Raw genomic sequence first — 16545 nt, forward strand, 5'->3', positions numbered from 1 at the left:
TCTAAGATACAATTAATTTTGAATATAATATGATGCTAATTCCATTCACAAGATCAGATAGTTGAATTTAAGAAGCTTTTCAGACATAGTCTCTCTTTTTCCGCAATCCTAATGAAAAGGCCATTAACCTGCCAGTCAGCAGTAGGGCTGACGCGACAAAGCGTCTTGTAGCTAAGTGACTCTTCATCGCTCTCCCACTAACCCTTCATACATCCATAATGATCAATAAAATATGGAAAGGCCTGAGAGTGCTGACGGCAGCAGGGGTATGTATGCAACGTGTGAGTTCTCAACTTTCATTAACACCTTCCCAACATCCTTTAGTCGTGTCACTGCATCCATGTGGCACAGAAGAATAAGTGGAAAATAATCATTTAATTAGATGAAATAAAGCCAAAATAAATTGAATAAAAAATAGTTACACTATTGTTTTGCTCAACACAATTAATTACAAGAATGTTTGCACAGTTGAGATTATTAAACTTTTCTAACATGTTTGTATTTATAAATGCCAGTGTCTACTAAAAGCAGTGGTAAAGTAAAAGTAGTAAACCCTTAGTTGTCTGTATGGAATGTTTTCCATCTATAAAATAGACTTAGGAAACCCTACAAAAGACATCCATAAGTAATTGCATATGTGGAAATATGGAGCTCTGTTGTGTAAACTTTCATCAGCATGCATTTGGCACACGGCAAGGATTTACAAAGAAGATGACAAGTGTCCTGCCCAAGGACACGACGGCAGCGATTTGGATGTCAAGAGCCGGGGAGCGAACCTGCAACCCTCAGGTTTCTGGCACGGCCGCTCTACCCACTACGCCATGCCCTAACGTTGGACGAGCAAGTGGCTGTTTTCCTTCTAGACAAGTAATCTAATGTTCCATTTTCCTATATTTTGTGTGTATCCTTTTGCGTGGTGATGTGTGTTACCGATAGTCTGCAACAAAATACGAACTAGGGGATCCTTCGATGCAACTTCCGACTGTCAACAACCTATGCATGTGCACGTACTGCTTTCGTGCGAGGTTTTGTGCACTTCCAGAGAGGATAAGACTGGGAGGGACTATCAGTGAGGTGCGCAGGTCCGCAGAGTGGGGGGGACACAAGATTCAAGTACCCCAGCTTTATGATGGGGAACCCTGGAAATCGGTCTAGGGTGTTTATGTTAGTCTAATCTTCCAGGCAGTGTTTGGGCTCCCCTGGGAAACATGGAAAGAGTCAAAATAAAAACAAAATCAGAATTCGTAACAAGCAAGAAAAGTTAAGTTCAAATATGTTGTGTGAATGATAGTGGGTTGAATTATTGAGTTGTTTAACCAAAACAAACCAAAAACCATCACATTAACAATATGATAGCCTTTCCTTCCTCTCTAAAACATTCCTAGACCGCCTATACCGCAGTTTCTGGTATTCAACCTCCTAAAGATCCCAAAAACCAATTTTAAAACCCGTTGAGACCTGGCATTCCAGGCTACAGCCCCCAGACTCGGAAAAAACCTTGCACGACCAGTACCTTCGTGAGCTTGACTGTGTTGAGAGTTTTAAAGAACATTTGAAGAATTCTCTTTTCAGTAAAGCTTTTAGTTAATGAACCTTTTAACTATCGTCTCAAACTACTTTTTATGATGTTGCCCCTGTTGTTTTAATTGAATTGTTGTTTTAATTCACCTATGTTTTGTACAGCAATTTGTGATTTTATCTGTGAAAAGCGCTTTATATATAAAATGTACAAACCTCGTTTCCATATGAGTTGGGAAATTGTGTTAGATGTAAATATAAACGGAATACAATGATTTGCAAATCATTTTCAACCCATATTCAGTTGAATATGCTACAAAGACAACATATTTGATGTCCAAACTGATAAACTTTTTCTTTTTGCAAATAATCATTAACTTTACAATTTGATGCCAGCAACACGTGACACAGAAGTTGGGAAAGGTGGCAATAAATACTGATAAAGTTGAGGAATGCTCATCAAACACTTATTTGGAACATCCCACAGGTGAAGAGGCAAATTGGGAACAGGTGGGTGCCATGATTAGGTATAAAAGTAGATTCCATGAAATGCTCAGTCATTCACAAACAAGGATGGGCCGAGGGTCACCACTTTGTCAACAAATGCGTGAGCAATTTGTTGAACAGTTTAAGAAAAACCTTTCTCAACCAACTATTGCAAGGAATTTAGGGATTTCACCATCTACGGTCCGTAATATCATCAAAGGGTTCAGAGAATCTGGAGAAATCACTGCACGTAAGCAGCTAAGCCCGTGACCTTCGATCCCTCAGGCTGTACTGCATAAACAAGCGACATCAGTGTGTAAAGGATATCACCACATGGGCTCAGGAACACTTCAGAAACCCACTGTCAGTAACTACAGTTGTTCGCTACATCTGTAAGTGCAAGTTAAAACTCTCCTATGCAAGGCCAAAACCGTTTATCAACAACACCCAGAAACGCCGTCTACTTCGCTTGGCCTGAGCTCATCTAAGATGGAGTGATACAAAGTGGAAAAGTGTTCTGTGGTCTGACGAGTCCACATTACAAATTGTTTTTGGAAACTGTGGAAGTCGTATGCTCCGGACCAAAGAGGAAAAGAACCATCCGGATTGTTATAGGCGCAAAGTGTAAAAGGCAGCATGTGTGATGATATGGGGGTGTATTAGTGCCCAAGACATGGGTAACTTACACATCTGTGAAGGCGCCATTAATGCTGAAAGGTACATACAGGTTTTGGAGCAACATATGTTGCCATCCAAGCAACGTTACCATGGACCCCCCTGCTTATTTCAGCAAGACAATGCCAAGCCACGTGTTACATCAATGTGGCTTCATAGTAAAAGAGTGCGGGTACTAGACTGGCCTGCCTGTAGTCCAGACCTGTCTCCCATTGAAAATGTGTGGCGCATTATGAAGCCTAAAATACCACAACGGAGACCCCCGGACTGTTGAACAACTTAAGCTGTACATCAAGCAAGAATGGGAAAGAATTCCACCTGAAAAGCTTAAAAAATGTGTCTCCTCAGTTCCCAAACGTTTACTGAGTGGTGTTAAAAGGAAAGGCCATGTAACACAGTGGTGAACATGCCCTTTCCCAACTACTTTGGCCCGTGTTGCAGCCATGAAATTCTAAGTTAATTATTATTTGCAAAAAAAAAAAAAAAAGTTTATGAGTTTGAACATCAAATATCTTGTCTTTGTAGTGCATTCAATTGAATATGGGTTGAAAAGGATTTGCAAATCATTGTATTCCGTTTATATTTACATCTAACACAATTTCCCAACTCATATGGAAACAGGGTTTTTACTTACTTACTATACATTAGGGCTGCAACTAGCGATTAATTTGATAATCGATTAATCTGTTGATTATTACTTCGATTAATCGATTAATAATCGGATAAAAAAGACAAACTACATTTCTATCCTTTCCAGTATTTTATTGAAAAAAAAACAGCATACTGGCACCATACTTACTTTGATTATTGTTTCTCAGCTGTTTGTACATGTTGCAGTTTATAAATAAAGGTTTATAAAAATAAAAAAAGATATACAATTTTTTTTTTAAATTAAAAAAAATTTAAATAAAAAAAACGCCTCTGCGCATGCGCATAGCATAGATCCAACAAACCGATGACTAAATGAATTGCCAACTATTTTTATAATCGATTTTAATCGATTTAATCGATTAGTTGTTGCAGCCCTACTATACATAATTACTTTTTATTCTACTCAGCATATGAAAGGATATCATTAGCTCATTGGTCTAAGGAAGGTTGTGTTCATGCTTTTCAGTTATGGTCCATCTAGAACGGTTCGTATTGTCAAGTGTGCATACTATCATCTGGTATCATCTTGGCATAAGCCAAACGGAAAAGGGTACAAAGCAGGGTACACCCTCATTGGTCGCCATTCAATCAGATATATTTATTTTTAAGATATGGCGCTGTTGAAATATTTATAATTTATTAAGGTGTGAAATGCACTTATTTTTGTAATTGTATGTAGAGTTATGTTTCTAATCAAATTGAATCACACACCTCGGATGTGTAATTAAATCAAATTGTGAGTCTACCTGTTTTGTGCTTACTAGGACAATGCAAGTGAACTCTAATATGGTCTAGTTCTCTTGAGTTCAAATGTGAATGCTGTATAGACAAAATACAATAACCATAACGGCAAAGACCATTGTGAAAATTACTGCAGAAAGCGTAGGGATACCACATATGTAAAATAACCGCACATGTGCTGGAACCGCAGTGTATGTATGGGTGCTAAGCAAACGTGCACATGGAGTACCGAACACAAAGAAAATAAGTACAAGTAAGTAAATGCTGAAAATGTTTCAAGTCCATTCTGATTCAGACTCAAAAAAAATGTATTGTTTCAATCAATACTGGAGATTCCCCTTGTCCAACATGTGGTCAACAAAAGGCCAATCAGGTGGGACCAAAACAAACAGAGGATTCTGCCCGCCTGCATCCCAAAATACATTCATATTTTTTTAAGGACATCAATAACAAGATTTTTAGTCTCAATACGCACAGTAAAAAGATTCCATTTGGCTGATTTTTCAAAATTAATTGAACCAAGGGGGTAAACAACCACGTTAAATTAGACTTAACCAGTTAAATTTTAACACATTTCACCACAACCCAACTTTTAAGTTTTCTCACTGTACTTCTCCATTCAATGTAACAAGCTAGAATTGTTTCGTTGTAGCACTTGCCTAACCCTAAAAAATTCAGTGGCATAAAAGTTTTGATCTTACATACAGAACCACACAAAAGTAAACGCAGACATGCTGTCAACCCCTTTGAGTGCAACATTAAGACCATGCGTGTTTAACTACCATGCAATAGCTACCATTTATGACCTCTAAGCCACGATATAAAAAGTACAAATATTGCACTTACTTCCAATCACAGTAAAGTTAAAAAATATCTGAATGGAATTTCTGCAGTGGTCTATTTTGGGCTGGAATAAACAGTGAGACGTGGTGCATGAATAAACTGACTCTTAACATCTGTAGCCGTTGAGAGTGTACATTCCCCGACTGAGTGAACAGCACTACAGTGTAGCTATTACTCACAAAGACCGGCTGAGTTTACAAGTATCAATATTAAGATCAAGTATCTCACTTACCCACTTCAAACAGACTATGCTGAGAGATGGGTCGCTCCTGTGTCACGTCACATGGAATAAAAGGACCAAGGTTTCAGCAAAACAAATTAATAAGATTTTACATAATCATTAGGTAGCCTCCCATTATTTCCCAGTTTTAGTCCTTTGCAGCACGGCAGAAGACTTTCAAGGAATTGCTAGATAGTACAAAACAGTATCCACACTAAAGCTGCTGTGTTACGTCTACTTTCCTGCTCTGAACTTCTGAGCACAGATATGGGTTTCAGCTGACAGAACTGGGAGCTGAGCTGTTGACGTTGCTCCGACTCACTCTTTCTCCCTCTCCCACCCCCTTTCCATCTTTCTCTTCTTGCCACACATGCCTTTGAATCATTCCCCATTTTTGGAATCCTGTTCCCATTGCAGCAACAATATTAAGAATAATATTTTTATTGCCATGAATTTAAACTACACCCATTTTATGCAATTTGGCACTGCATTTAACCCATTACAGTAGGGAACACAGAAAGCACGAACCATTATACCAGTGGCTCTTAACCTTATTGGAGGTACCGAACCCCACCAATTTCATATGCGCATTCACCGAACCCTTTAGTGAAAAAATAAAAAAATAAAAAAATGCTAATTCAAGACAAAGTTATGTTTTTTTACTGGTGCACAAAATAAACCGTGCATGAACATCCATCCCCTTGTTCAAAAAACAAAACCAACACATGAACTCACAACAAATTACACATTTGCAAATCAGATGGAAAATTAGAGGTAACATTGTTTGGGGGTACACATAATACGTCGATAGGGAAAAGTTTCTTGACCTCCGCGGCGCAGGCTCCGCCGAACCCCCGAGGCCGGCTCACCAAACCCCTAGGGTTCGATCGAACCCAGGTTAAGAACTACTGCATTATACATTAGAGAGACATTGAACAAAGGATCAAATTACTTACACCTCCAATACCATAGATGACACTGTGTCACTCTCAAAAAAATCTTGCGACCAAGCATTAAAGTTCAGTTTGGTCATCCTCTGCATATGTTGATAAGGGTTGCTTTTTCCACCCCAAGTTGTGTATGGCAACAGGATAGTTGGGTCAACTACTTAAACAGTGTGTAATATTAGCAGCACTAGATTGTATAACCCTGCAACATATTGAAACAAAAAACAGAAACGCAACATGCAACAGTGTTTGTGAAAGAAACAAACTGTACTACTAAGACTGGTGCCATAATGAAGGGTTACGAGTGAGACAATTGTTTATAGTATTTTGGGGGCCCGTTTCAACAGAAATGCCAAGAATAGGTACCACTTGGTGGAAACAAGGTTTGTGGGTTGTCCAAATGCAGCATTTGATCTGCTTTTCCTGGTACAACAGCTTCTTAAAGTAGTTTGCAGCCTTTACTCTACATTGGGTGAAACTGTGGTGTTCACATCGATTGAACCACAATGAATAACAATTAATGTACACATTCTGCAATTAATGAAGTTTTAACATGGTAATCATGATATATTAAGCCAATGTACTGTTGCACAGAAGTCCAGCCTCAGTCAGACTAACCCAACAATAAGATTTTCTGTAATGGTAATTTCTCAGATAAGAAACTGACTGAAGTAGTGGGGCAGCTTTTCACTGCCAGGGGCGCACCTTTCGGACTTAAGTGGATGTACTGTACATCATAGAGCATGTGCTTGTTATAATAGGCCAAGAAATAGAGAGGAAATTTTGCTTTGCAGCCTATTGCCTAACACCCAGACTCCTATCATACACACAACACCCAAAGGAATCCCCTTGTCCTGGCATGGAATCTCAATGCTGGCAAGCAAAAAGGCACACACGCCAAAACAAGCACATGTACTTCATTAGGGAAAACCTTTCTGACCCACACAGGAAGAGGAATCCCTGAAGTCTAATCAGAGAAGTAGGTGAGACTCTTGATTGTACAACATTCTGCTGTAGGCTACATGCAGTGAGTAAAGGGTGGAGGGGTCTGCTGCAGGACATCATCCCAGTGACATAGTAAGAGGTCACAAAGTGCAAATATTAGTATCTGAAACTGTGCAAACACTTGTCAGTCATTATCTCATTCTTTTGATATTATCAAACACAAAGATGTCAGTACTTTTAAGTTCACAGGTCATACTGATATCAAACACCACCAATCATCAGTTTGTCTCCTAAATCAATGTGGCCACAGGAATGTAAAAGTCAACAAGCTTTACATCCATCATCCGTCCGACTCATCAATACAATAATATTTTAAAGCGCTTAAACACATAAACCTGAATATGTATTAGTGACAAACAGTCAATAGGCTGTTCCAAATAGGTACGCATTGATTTGAAATAGAACAACCCTTAATGGAATACTTCCATCTCACATCTGAATAAACGTTATCTTTATCCAATAATTTGAGTGATGCATGTAGAGTCATTCTTTTTATGCGGACAAGAGACAAATGTTATAAAGCTGCTTGGCAACATTCTGAAGCAAATGTATCCTATGGATTTTAGATTTCCAAGGTATCCACGTCGTCAGTGTTCACAATTAGATGTGCATTATGTCTCTCTGCCTCCAAGGTAAAGTAGTCATTACCTAAAAACCCATCTCTAATCATGGGGTAAATCCTATTAGAGCCTGGTAAATTACATTGGCTAATTAATGGAAATGCAGTTGGCAGTGATTATAATAATCATAGTGGCGAGACTAAAGCATTTCCCCTCTTATTCTTGGACAGAGTGTAACTTTCGCTATAAACAAAACTGTCGGTTTGGCATCGATTTGCATGTCCACATGGTGTGTGCACAAAAGAGATGATGATCCTTGCTGTGGTAAACTTGAACTGTCCTTTGAGTGATTAGGTTACGTGATTACTTCTGGGTGCTCTTATGAATTACTTTTTATAGTAAATGTCAAAACTGATTATTTTCAATAAAGACACTAATTTTTTTAATGGCCAATTAACACGAACACTTCCTTTTTGGCCCTCGGTCCATGCCGTAGTGAGGGGAACTTGGCTGCAGTTCAGTTGCTACTGATAAGCCACATGCGAGCAGAAATGGACAAAAGAAAGTCAACCTTATGGAAATATCATGTTCAAAGCCATGGCAAGTTGTTCTCCCGACAAGGGACTATTTTTTACCGTGAGAAGAGGCGACATCCCTGCAGCAAACGCATGTTGCGCGCGCAGTTCAATGGTGGGTGATGCTTCACTTACGGTGACATAACATTTAGACTTTTACCGGGACTGCTTTTGTACGTAAGATGACATAAAGCTCAACAGAAATTAAAGACGGTCGGCAGTAGGTCGTAAGGAGACTTTTTTATTGCAAACCGTCGATTCGACAATAAAACATGTCAAGACACTTTTTCAAACCAATCACGCACTTTTCCGGCTTCAAAACAAAAGCGCTACGCTATATATCCAGTTTAACTACGTTTAAGGTTTCTCCTTAATGTACGGGGTTCATATTAGCCGCCACATCTAACAAAATAAAGTAAAATAATGTATCGTAGCGTCCATAAGAAAGCAAACAAAGTCTGACGCTCTTCTTAGCTTTTATGGCCAATGTTATGCTAACAACGGGCCCAATTGCAACAAGTATTTCCTCCATGCACACACACCTGCCTCCGTACTTTGCTCCTAGACACATAACATTTGTTCATTCTCCGCCGACATAGTGTGTTCACAGACCATGGGAAAAATGACTGTCATAAAACACTAACATACACATTAACACCAGCCATATGCACTGGGTTGTCTGGAGCGCAGGCAGCGTTAATATAGATGCTAGATTTGTTGCCAATTGTTTTTTTTACAAAAAACTGACTCAAGGGATTGAAGAAATCTCTCTAAAAAAAACAAATTATTCATAACAAGTACATTGTACAATAAGCAGTAAAAATAGAACAAAACGATATTATGTGAGAAAAATATATATGTCAATACTATACTTAATAATAACAGATTTGTTTGAAATGTATATTTAATTTTTTTTACCTTTTTAAAGAATATACAGGTATATATCATAGCAAATCATGTGATGACTTCATATTGACCACGCCCCCACCGCAGGTATTTTGGCAATTTTGGAAAGTCTGACATTAACAAAATAAAAATGTCTTACATTACGATCATGCTTTGTCAGAGATGTTTTGTAACATATACACATACATACATACATACATACATACATACATATATATATATATATATTCAAAGCTGTTAGAACCAACAAAACATGGCAATGGTTTAAGCAATTAAAGTAGGTTATGAGTCGGAACTACCCTAAAACCAACCACAGCTGAAGATAAGTCGAATGATCATGTTTTATGACATTTTGTTCTTTGATGTATTATTTGGGTTTTCATTTGACAAAAGAGTTCTCATTTAAGTTTATTTGGTTTAAACCAAGAATTACACTGGGCAGTGTATTGCAACCAATCATTTCTTTCATTTCTGCATGGAGGCAAACTGCTTGGACAAAAATAAGAACACCACTTCACAAAAAATAACTGCACAAAATCTTAGAACTGCATATTTAAAAGGCACATTCTCCTGCAACTTAATTGCTAGTTGGTCATAGATTACATATGAGAATCCATCTCTCAAAGACTTACAGAGAAAACACCTATAAAGCTAAATATACTGTAACTGTCGTCATTATAAGTTTATAGTGAAATTCCTGTTGAAACTGTTCTGCCTTTACAACTTTCACCACCCCTGTAGTATTTGTATCTACTTACAAATGCTTGCCCTTTCTACATCCAAGACAAATACCTGGTTTTACGCAGCATTAACTCAGAGTAAACAGGCATTTAATCTAGTCATTTGTGCTGGCCGGCTTGTACTGGACTGCTTTTTGGATCTTTTGCAAAAGTGCTGATGGTGTGAATGGTGTTTTTGTTCTTGATTCAGACCGGGCAAGGTCAGAGGTCAGCCAACTGCTTGCTACACAGTACCGCCGCTGTCTGCCTGGGCTTGTGCCAGCTAGATACTGTCATTTTCTGACAGTGGTCCAACTTTCCGCAGACTGACTCATCATGAAAGCCAGTGATATTGTGTCCTGATCTCGGGGCTTGAAGACCATAAATCAATTGGAATGAATGAAAGTCCAGCATGGTTTCATTTCATAGTAAGACCGCTATAACAACTTTTAATACATCTTTTCACAAAGTTGCATGTATGTAAACGTTAAAAGAAGAACTCTACTTGAGAATAGGAATAGGAAAAAAAATAACTGATGGTAAAACTAAAATGAGTGGGCCTCGTTCTGTTTCCAGATGCTTCCATTCAAAAATATGTTTTTCATATTCCATTTGCTATGATAAGTGGCAACATGGGAACATCTATCTGCAGAGTGGAACCTCACCACTACATTTTAAGTCTGACGTTTATCCCCTTCGTCGGAAAAAAAAAGAAGAAGCATAAACCGCTTGAGGGGGACTTGGTGACTGCAAAGTGAACCTCAAAATAGTTCAAGTCCTCCATCTGGGCTTGTCTAGGTGTAAATTGTTTCTTTACAATGCTGTGAATCAATATTTTACATCCTCCCCAAAGAATTGCACACATCAATGTCAGATGAAGTATGTCTAAGAAGTCAAATCAAAAATGACATGCACCTGGGGATAGGCTGATTGGGAACACTAAATTTACCCGAATCGTCTATCTGTGTTGGCCCTGCAATGAGGTGGCGACTTGTCCAGGGTGCATCCTGCATTCCGCCCGAGTGCAGCTGGGGGATAAGGCGGTAGGAAATGGATGGATGGATGGTATTCCTATTCTTAACATCCAGAAGCAGATGGGAGCCTGACTCCCCTGCCAGACCACCCTCTCCTTTAACTGTCACAGCAACATCTGGGAGTCATCTGCCTGGCTGAAGTAGGCCCCCTGTGAACAGGTGTGAGTCTGCTCATGACCTTGTGACTTATTTCTTGACCTCTCCTCTCCTCTCATGTTAAGGGCTATGAACTCGCTGAACCTGATGGCACCACTGAACACTGACCTAACAGTCTGAACAGCCAAGGTCACATTACCTGTTATAGCAGAGTGAACGTGAGAGGAGAGTATTTACAAAGTTTGAAAGCCATAACTTTTAAATAAAAAAAATATCATCAATAAAACAATGAATTCTTTATTAGCCATGAATGCTGCTTCTCCCCACTATTGATATCCATATTTAGCACAAAGTTAAAGTATGAAACAGACCTGATGACTACATTGACAATGCAGCCCAAAGTGGCCCAAATCTGATTTTTTTCTAAATCAGATTTTTTCCAGCTGACTTTTAACACTACAAGTAAAAGGTGATCTTTATCTGTATAAACGCGCACAGGACTCAATGTGGCTTCGACGTCATTTGCATGCGCAGTTCAATGAAGTGATAAAAGAAGTTGACCAGATTTCGTAAATGAACAAGTAAGTCGTTACTACGACTGTGCTACTCCTTACTCGGACTCCGCCACCTGTGCTGCTCAGCTCGGCCTCCCCCGCCTGTGCTACGCCCAGCTCGGCCTACGCCCTGCTCGGCCTCCGGCCACCTGTGCTACTCCCTGCTCGGCCTCCGCGCCTGTGCTACTCCCTGCTCAGCCTCCGCCGCCTGTGCTACTCCCTACTCGGCCTCCGCCGCCTGTGCTTCGCCATGCTCGGCCTTTGTTTAATCAATAAATCCCCTTTTTACTGCACGCTGCCACCTCGTTCGTCTGCATTTTTAAAATCACCACAACCTCAAACGTCTTCCACGATGCACCGTTTGACACAATTATTTGTTAGATTACTCCACATTCCACAAAGCAATGGTTTATGTAAAGGATCATTTTTGTCTTGTATATAATACCTAATGGAGAATAGGAAAACTTCTGATCTTTAAAATATACAGGTGACTAGTTGGAATGTGAGGAGGCTGAGACAACTAAGCAGGTTAGAAACAGAGTTAAATTTCTTAAATCCAAAATAGCGTTCCTACAAGAATCCCACTTCACACCCTCAAGACATTAAACAGGTCCAAAATCGTTGGCCTGGCCTGGTGATACATGCATCATATAAAAATTATGCTCGAGGCGTTCTTATTCTGATTCATTAAGATATACCATTTTAAGTGACTAAAACAATACAAGATCAAGCCAGTAGATATGTAATTGTCCAAGGGAGCCTACTCTCACTCAAACTGAATTTAGTAAGTATATATGGACCAAATGAGGAAAATCCAAAAATTTTTGAAGATTGTTTTCAGACTTTGTCTACTTTACAGTGTTGTTAGAGGAGACTTTAATTGCACATTGGATCCACAGTTGGATCGCTCTACGGGTCTTGACACTACTAAGGCTCAAACTAGGAAATTAGTCAAACAATGCATAGCTGATTTTAACTTGGTTGAGATATGGAGGGTTAGGGTTAGGATGAACACGGTGGTACAGGGGTTAGTGTTGTGTGCCTCGCAATACGAAGGTCCTAGGTTTGATCCCCGGGCTCTGTGTTCTCCTGTGTGGAGTTTGCATGTTCTCCCAGGGACTGCGTGGGTTCCCTCCAGGTACTCCGGCTTCCTCCCACCTCCAAAGACATGCACCTGGGGATAGGTTGATTGGCAACACTAAAGTGGCCGTAGTGTGTAAATGTGAGTATCTCCATCCATCCATTTTATACCGCTTATTCCCTTCGGGGTCGCAGGGGGCGCTGGAGCCTATCTCAGCTACAATCGGGCGGAAGGCGGGGTACACCTGAATGTTGTTTTTCTATCTGCGATGAGATGGCGACTCGTCCAGGGTGTACCTCGCCTTCCACCAGAGTGCAGCTGGGATAGGCTCCAGCCACCCCTGGGACCCCGAGAGGGACAAGCGGTAGTAAATGGATGGATGGAATGTAATCCAATCGGCCGCGTTTAGGTCTCACTCTCACATTCATTACTTACTTGTATCAAAAGAGCTTGTATCTAAAGTTAAAGCATGCTGGTATGATGTCATAGTGATAAGTGATCATGCTGCTATCTCACAAATATTGTATATTGAGCAATGTTTTCATATCACCCCAAATTGGCGCTTACGTGTGACCCAGACTTTTTTTTAACTGGGTAGGGGATACAATTGATACTTATTTTGAATTCAACACAAATGAAACCAACGCAACTATCAGATGGGAGGCATTTAAAGCGTACATTAGAGGGGGAATAATTGGCTAAACTAAATCCAAGGAAAAAAGAATAGAAATGGAAAATACATAATTGGCTTTTAGCGTGTCTCTCCCATTGCTCAGTGACACTTCCTGTTTCCTATTTGATGTGTTCCCAAAGCGTGAGTGACTCCATGAAACAAATCTTGCTTCATCATTTCTGGTTTCTTATCGAATATTTAATCAAACACATTTTATATTAATATCGATTATGGGTCTATGGCGATATATATTGATATCCTTTTATCGGACCAGTCCTACTGTAAACCAAAGCCAGAAGCTAAAGATTTAGATAAATGAATAAAGATTCATCACAACTGCACCACATACAGGGCTGCTAAGTTTCAGAAAAGAACAAGATTGAGACTTTAGCGTAATGATGCATGATGCGATCGAAAAAACCTTTTAAACACCGATTTAGTCTGTTTTAACATCTCCTCACCTCCAGCAGCTCTGCCTGCAATGTGGCCTCCTAATGATTATAATTGTAAATACATTTTCTTCTGTAGATTCTTAGTTTAGTTGTAGTTTTCTTTGTCCTACATCGTTAAATATTAGAGTATCAAATTTCATCAAAAGACGTAAGAGTTGTGATATTCACGGGCAAACCCAATTTATTGACTAACTCATTAACAAGAACGATATGTTTGGTTTTATTAAAGCGTGACAGTAATCAAACATTTAAATCTCACTGTGTTAACCAAGGCAGGAACAGCAGCAGCTTTGCAAAAAGTGGTCTCCTCTCTGCTCTGGCTGGAATGGAACTTTATTTTCATTGCACTTTAAAGTACAACGAAATGTGTTTTAATAAAAGCTGTCTTAGAGCAGACATTTCAGTAGACCGGGGACAAACCACCTGTGAGGAAATGCTCTCGGCAGGTAGCGCGCACTTTTTGTACGTTGACGACATTAGAGTGATACGCCCTTTCATGTGTCCAAAACATCAAAAACAATTGTGAGATTTGTCTCTCGTCACTTATGAGAAAGAACGTCACTTACAGGAATTGGTAAGATACTAGATTTAGCGAGAAAGTAGCCAAGTTGACAACACTGCACTGAGGTGTGTGTGAAAGATAGACACCAAGACCCGCCTTAATTTACTTCTGATTGGTCTACATCGCCTGTTGCCTTCCGTGTTTGGCACAATTTTGGCACAAGAGTTTATAGATTGGTCTAGGATTGGTTATTTCGGTCAATCAACCAGAGTTACTCAAACTACGGCTCGCCGCGAGAAGAAAGTTTTCATTACTAAAAAAATAAATATAGAGTAGTGAATGGGGAAATATAAGCATGATAAAAGTCAAGTGTGGTGTGTGGCGTGAGAATGGGTTGAATTGCGTGACTCTCACACTCAAAAGCGTGAGGCTTGGCAGCTCTGCACATATTTTAGAGGACAGCTTGATAGGTCAAAAACACAATCGACCTTCAACCCATCTAAATCAGTCAGGCCCACGTGCCTAGTGTTTCAGCAAACCACATAGAGTTTGCGCAGCTGCTTAGTAAGTGGTTAGCAGGGTCAGACCTATTATTCTTCTGATTTACTAGTCCCCAAAGTTAGGGAACCCTCTGGCACATCCTGTTGCTGAGAATCATTAGTATCTCTGCAAAAGATGGTCACATGGCTCATACTGCTATACACTGTTTGACATCTGACCTGGAATGCAATGTGTTGAAACCTAATAAAGAATGCTCATTTTGGTCAAGTATAAAGAGTCCACAATCTAATTGAATAACAATCCAATCTTAATTTGTCACACACTTTGTTCCTGTCTGAATTACAGTTCAAGAAAAGGATGGTCAATATTATGTCCTACTAAACATATCCACTGTATAAACTTCATGAATACTATGGATTAACTGAAATCAGAGAGCTCAGGCTAAAGGGCAACTGTCAAGCTGTTAAGGTTCCACCAAGCGTTACAGTTCAGCTCAGATCACCATATTACATTTTAGAACAGTAAACCATGATCTGACATGTTTCTAACACAGGTTGTGTAAGTGAGATGGTGATTTCTGTGTCAGCTAAACAATCATAGAAGCAAATTAAAAAATAAGCCTCCAATGAAATCCAACAAAGACAAGCCGCAGATGAACAAGAGGCGCAAGTTAAGGACGTGTGTAGTGTTTTTCTTCTTGCATATAGTGGGGCATGCATTTTGTTCATCACCACAGTCACAATAAATTTTGGAATGGTTTCAGTAAGTCAAAAGTATTACAACATCCACCCCCTTTTGTCATTGTAAATGCAAAATATTGCTATACCAAACCAAGCTGAACTGATCAGTAGCGCTTCGTGGAAATGGGGCTAGAAGGCAGAGACATATTAAAGGGAATAACACTTTGTTTGTAATAAATATAAAATATCGATTAGATGGAATAGAGAAATGGTAGAATATGTGTGTGTTTATATATATATATATATATATATATATATATATATATATATATTTTTTTTTTTTTTCCCAATTATGGGTACCTAATAAACACCTTCACAATAATACCGTGATGCCTGACATGATCAAACAAAAACTTAGTGTGTAGTTTTTTTCCAGCGATTTAGCATTGACTGGGTCTGAAAATAAAGTACATCTCCCAGAATCCTCTGCGCAGCGCAGGGTACCAAAGTGAGGGCGTGGAACGCCGTAAGCAAGTGTGTTCGTAGTCAATGAGGACATTTTTTTTTGACATTTCTTGAAAAATATGATCAAAATCTATCCATTACTATTTGAGTTATTACTATTTGAGTTATGTTGCTAACAAACAGACAAACCCTGGCGAAAACATAACCTCTTTGGCAAAGGTCAGAAAGTCTGCGTTCTGCAAAGCAATATTTTCGTCTCGAGCGTTTCCAAGGCGACAGTGCCAGCGGGTCACATCGCACAGTGTGGAAAAATGTTCAACGCAGGAAATATGAAGTGACTGAAAAACTACTTGGTGTCCGTGCCCGTGTGGCCCGACCTTGCGCTGTGGGGTCTCTGTTGGTGACTTGGTGTGGTGGCGGCGCAGCCCCCGTGTCTGGTCTGGATGCTGTGTCTCGGTTGTTTGGGCGGTGGTGTGTTTGTGCGGGTTTGGGTTGGGGTGGGGGGCCTTTTGGTTGGGGGGGTTGTTGGTGTCTCTTGTTTGCGTGTTGGCGTTCGGGCTGACCGGCGGGCTGGCGCCGGCTGGTCTCCGTGGCCCTGGTGGCGTGTGGTTGCTGGTCGCAGTTTTTTTTTTGATCGCTTTGATTTGATTGGCTGGTGCTG

At 39.8% G+C, this 16545-nt stretch overlaps 1 protein-coding gene across 4 annotated transcripts in view; it reads right to left on the reverse strand.

Annotated features, from left to right (window-relative positions):
* daam2 (dishevelled associated activator of morphogenesis 2) overlaps window positions 1–16545 on the reverse strand; it is a 166739-nt gene that overhangs the window by 123784 nt on the left and 26410 nt on the right. The window contains exon 1 of one of the 4 annotated variants that reach the window (XM_061968497.2): window positions 5147–5414. The exons of the other annotated variants lie outside the window; for them this stretch is intronic. The gene's annotated coding sequence lies outside the window, so the exon portion shown is untranslated. Of the gene's footprint in view, window positions 1–5146; window positions 5415–16545 lie in introns of those variants that run through there. 4 annotated transcript variants of the gene reach the window in all.

The sequence above is a fragment of the Nerophis lumbriciformis genome, linkage group LG08, assembly GCF_033978685.3.
Source record: "Nerophis lumbriciformis linkage group LG08, RoL_Nlum_v2.1, whole genome shotgun sequence".
NCBI lineage: Eukaryota > Metazoa > Chordata > Actinopteri > Syngnathiformes > Syngnathidae > Nerophis > Nerophis lumbriciformis.